We start from the raw sequence: 6,000 nt of genomic DNA on the forward strand, positions 1-6,000 counted from the left end.
ATGAGATTGGTTGGAGATACTAATTGGCGGATAGGCTACTGATTGGCTGTCCAGACTCCAGCGGTACTCCACAGGTTCTCCCTCTGAAGAGCATGTGACCTGAGTCTCTCCTCCAGACAGACAGATGAGAGACAGGACTGGCTCAGACAAGGGGACTGACACACACACACACACAGAGACAGAAGCACAAACACACACACACAAATACAAAAGACAGACACATCACTCGCATGCACACACACATATATAGACAAACACTCACATAGAAATACACGGCAGAGGGGGGATTTAGACAGAAGTTAAAAACACGGTAGAATCCATAGAAGTAAACATTATAACAGGAAAACAGGAAAAGGCAAAAATACAAATAATACCTAACTTACCTTGGATCTCAAGGGTCATGTTCACTTTCTGAAACAATTTTCCGTCTGAATTGAAGACCTCAAGTTGGTACAAACCTCTGTCTGTCCTCACTGCTGAGTCCAGCCAGAAAGTTCCATTGGTGAAGAACTTAATCCGATTCATATAGTCTGGATTCAAGACGTTAGTCAAATTTACTTTGAATTGAAAGACAACCCTATGTTTCACATTACTGATTTTGTACAGTTTAATCTCTTTTCCAGTTGTGTCCAAGGTCAGCTGAAGGAAGAATGGCTGTCCTAAAGTTCCAGCACACTTCACAGTTCCAACAGCGTCAGAAAGATTACAGGTTCTGGAACCTGATAGAAAAAATGTAATGATTAAATAACTTCCTCTTTGACAACTAAAATCTACCTATCAGAACTCACATCAGACACTGTACCTGATGATTTGAACAACTTTTTTTTTGCTTTTGATTAAATTCCCCTGCCATAATGCAACATATGTTACAATACTATATTTATGATACAGCTGAGAGTTTGGATACGACACGCTGAAAGTGACCTCCAGTGTGCTTTTCAAAGCCTCAATATCATTACATTTCCCCGCTTCCACGCTTAAAAGACAGAGCAAGAGAGGGGAACAGAAAAGTCCCTTCCTCCATCTTTGGGTGTGTTGTTGGTACAGAGTGTTCTCCACCTCACCCTGCCGAGGTACAGCCTGCCATGTATCTTACCCTGTGTAGCTCTGAAGACCACCAGGAACACAACCAGAATAAGATCCATTTGTTCTGCCTGAACCAGAAGACTCCTAGTGGAACATCAACCGCCCAGAAGATCGTTCTGTCTTCGTGTACGATGAGCTCGGTGGTGCAGTCGATGGTTTCTAAAGGGTGGGTCCTTATTCATGTGAGACCCAGTGTGAACACACACGGACACATAAACAAAATGTCAGCCTCATTTTGAATATCTTCAAGAAGGTCTTCAAGATATAGCCAGTCCTGAGGGACTCCGAAAGCCTTTGTCTGCTTTGTATGACAGTTAATAGTTCATCACTTTGAAAGTAACATCTCATGCTTGACAAACCAGTTAATCTCTGAGAAAATAACACCTCCTGATGGTAAAGGGGTTTTAGGGCAGTGCAGTAACACTGATCCTAAGGTTTATCTGGTGAAGTAGTTTTTTTTTACTCACCTAAAACAGCACTACTACTGGAAGACTAGAAGCCGATTCTGAAGTGTTGCTTTTGAGGGGCAGTGTAAAAACTAAAATGAAAGGGTCTATGATATTTAGAGACATGGGTTGCTGGTAGTCTGTCATTTATAGACCATGGTTGACGATGTTGGCTATACAACTGCATTGAAAAAACAGATATTGTGTTTAAGCAACAAAGAAATGTTGGTTTCAGCTAGCCTGGTTTAGCTTCACTGCTCGCTCATGATCTCTCGGTGGAACTCACCACACTCACACCTTTAAACACACACATGCACACAAACCACTTAGCTTGTAAATAACCCTGACCTGCCAGCTATTGTTTCAAATGGAAATTTGAACCCACCCAACAAGTAAAAAAGCCACACCAACAAATTGCATAATGTCTGTAGTTTACTAGACTAGATTACAGTAATTAACAAAATACAAAAAGTAATTTCAGTCAAGACAATCACGTATTAGATTTGAGCATTTATTGTTACATGACATGGACACATAGATTAACTTTGGCGGAGTGGATGATTTAAGGGAAGCACTCCCTGCCTCCTCGATGCAACACATACATACATGACATATGAGGCAGGGAGCAACAGAGACATAATCCCCCTGATGGATAGAACATACAGACGCCATGGGGGAGAAGGGGATGGTGGAGGGCGGCAGCAGCACTGATCATACAACAAATGGGCTGAGTGTGTGCGTGTGTGTGCGTATCCGCGCGTCGTTTAAAGACGACTTATCGGACGTGGCCCAATGGATATGCGCTGCTAACATGGGTGTGGTAGTGGGCGGAGGAAAGGAAGGTGGAGTACGACGCCTTACGTCCCTGATAAATGGATGACACGCGCTGCCCGATTGCCCTTCCTGAACTAGCTGCGCTTATGAATGACAGTAATGGACAAATTACAGTCATGAATAAATGATAGTAATTCATTAATTACAGTAATGAATGAATGACAGTACAGGACAAATTACAGTCATGAATGAATGCTTGTATTTGAATGTATTTTTTCACAAATTCAGTCGATCTGTGTGCAACTCGTCTGGTCAGGAGAGGTGCTGGTCTGCCTGCAGGGTGGAGCCACCATAACCTGCTCCACACCTGACCTGTCCATACTCCACCTCCTGAGGAACAGGAGAGGGTGTGGCTCTCTCTCTCCTCCTCCCCACTGTCACGTCTGCGTAGATCACTTCCTCTCCTCCACCTGCGGGTTAAGACAGGGTTAGGTCTAGGACAGGGTTAGTTGTAGGACAGGGTTAGGCCTAGCAGTGGGTTAGGTCTTGGAGAGTGGTAGGTCTAGGATGGGGCTAGTATTTAATAAGAGAGAGAGAAATCTCCTGCAGTTTACCTGAGTGCACATTTTGGGACCTGGTCTTCTTTAGAAGGTTTCTGACGCCCAGAAACAGAGAGAACAGGAGGAGGAGGGTCGCCACGGTGACAGACACAGTCACAGTCACAACTATGTACGGGAACTGGGATGGGACAACTATAATCGGGACAACTGAGAGATGACAAGAGAAAACACAAGAATATTTTGGCTGCATTGATTTTTCATGGAAAGTAAACATTCTAGTCAGCTTGTAAGCTCTTAACTTCTTCCTCGGTGGTTCTGTCTCGACCATACCTGAGCAGGCAGAAAGCTGGATTCTGTTAATGTTGGTACTGACGTCATTTAGAACTTCACAGGTCAGATTTCCTGTCATATGACCCTGCAAGGGGATGGTGGTGTTGTGATGAGATTGGTTGGAGATAATAATGTTGGTCAGTGATTTGCCATCCAGACTCCAGCGGTACTCCACAGGTTCTCCCTCTGAAGAGCATGTGACCTGAGTCTCTCCTCCAGACAGACAGATGAGAGACAGGACTGGCTCAGACACGGGGACTGACACACACACACACACACACACACACACACAAGCACAAACACACACACATATACAAATGACAGACATGCACCACTCACATGCATACACACATATTTCAGCACACAAACACACATGCCCACGTAGAAAAACACGGCGGAGGGGGGATTTAGACAGAAGTTAAAAACACAGTAGAATCCATAGAAGTAAACCTTCCTAACACAAAAAGGAAAAAATACAAATTCCGTTTTTTTAGATCGCTTCGATACATTGGTCAAAACTGAAGCCATATTTTCAAAACTCTTCACACAGTCAGCAAAACAAAAGTGTATGTGGACCAAACTGTGAATCATTTTTCATTGCTTTCACACAAAATGCATTCAATTACGCCACTGTCAATTACCACATTCTCCAAAATCCATGAACTCTTTTCTCATTTATACTGTACCACCTGCAAAACACTATGTTCTACCAAAACTGTTAAAAACACGTTCAAACCCAAATTATGGCAAATGTTGTGCATTTCTGCAGTAACCAGATTGAAATATGTATAAAACTTCATATTGTATTAGCAGAATATATAATCATACCAAACAAAGCTGATTGGAATTTCAGCGATATTTTGACAGTTTTTAGTCTCATAACCAAACAGACAAAAGGAACGGCTTTGGACTGATTTGGAAGTTTGGAAACATGGATCAATGAAGACAGGTTGGTGGGGAAAGAAGAGGCAGGGAAAAGGAGAATGCGTGGAGGACAAGAGAGTGAAAGACCAAGAACGAGGTCTCTGATGAGATTAGGGCCACATTATGGCAAAATGCAGGAGAGAGGGAGAACTACAGTACATTTAGTCATTTAGCAGACGCTCTTATCCAGAGCGAATTACAGTAAGTACAGGGACATTCCCCCGAGGCAAGTAGGGAGAAGTGCCTTGCCCAAGGACACAACGTCAGCTGGCATGACCGGGAATCTAACTGGCAACCTTCGGATTACTAGCCCGATTCCCTCACCGCTCAGCCACCTGACTCCCCTCTGTAGAACCATCTACCTCAGTAGAACCATCACAGTAGCCTACTGTGCAGCATGAGTGATAACAGCATTTTACAATCGCTGTAACTATTTTTTCAATACTTTTAACAAGTTTCCTAAGCACATTCTCATCCTCACAATACTACACACAGTGTTTGGCAAATCACTAAACACACTTTTCTACATTAGACACAGAAATTGAAGATTGTCATTGCCTTTTCAAGATACTGCTTTGTAAAATGCCACACATGTGAACGAATGGATCAAACACAGGTGTTAGGTGTACTAGCACTCAAGTGCTTACAGTATTTCCAATTGCTTACTGTAATTGTCCTTTTTAGACATTGTACGGTAAAATGAATGTCACAAACAAAATTGTCATAGCCGTGGAAAAGACTGTAATAATAAGCACATTTCATACAAGAATTGTAGCTCAATGTGCTTTACATAAAATCAATAAAAACAATAATACAAGTAATAAAAGTAATAAAACCCTTCTGAACATGAACAGTCTTTGCGATATCTCGAGCCACAGTCTTTGTGGTTTCCCAATATACAGTTTTTTACAATCGCTGTGACAATTTTTTCAATACTTCTAACAAGTTTCCTAAACTCTTAAAGCACCAACACACCTACCACACACAATTGGCAAAACAGTTACTAATTTCAAGCTCAAAATCACACATTGTAAACTAAACTCAAAGACTAATTATCGTAACACAAAAATACACTAAACAATACACCATGTCTACCAAAACACTAACACACGTTCTCTTTCAACAGGAACATTTAGTCAATCATAGCACAATGTCATAAAAAACACTACATCAGATGGAATTACAGAAACTGTATTATTATATATATGTGTCAGGTCTCACGGTATATGGATCATAGATTGTGTTTTGCAATACAGTTTCTTTTGAAGCCTCTTTACATTTTTGTTTTGTTGGGTTTAGTAAATGGATACATTTAGTTTCTTTTGCTGCAGAAATTCAGGCAACAAAAAATGAATGACCCATCTCAGAGTAGCTTTATAGAATGTACAGTTACTGTATTGAAAAAAAGAAGACAGAAACATAATTGCTGCATAAAGGCTTCATTTGCAACATGACATAACTGCAAGAAATATGCAATATAGCTGCCATTTACAGTATTTCATAGTTACCCTAACTATGAAATAGTTACCCAAGCTCTGGCCCTTCTCTGAGCACCACCACACATTCTAACTCCTCTCCCTTGTCCTGGTACTTGTCTTCCTCTCCCTCATGCAGGCATTACATATTCTTACTGTCTTTGTGTTGCTCTATATTGTTCTTTTTCCTTACATGATAAGCCCAAAGAGGTCCTCTTTATATATACCATATGGTCATGTGACTCAGAACCGGTCCTAGCACATCTGGCGCCCTAGGTGTTACCCAGTCTGCATGTTGCTAATGCAGACTGGGTAAAGGTTTGAAAATGTCACTTCAGTTTCGACCAATGCGTGTAAGCAATCGAATGAAACTGTAATACCTTAACTTACCTTGGATGTTAAGTG

The sequence above is a fragment of the Osmerus mordax genome, chromosome 25 (assembly GCF_038355195.1).
Source record: "Osmerus mordax isolate fOsmMor3 chromosome 25, fOsmMor3.pri, whole genome shotgun sequence".
NCBI lineage: Eukaryota > Metazoa > Chordata > Actinopteri > Osmeriformes > Osmeridae > Osmerus > Osmerus mordax.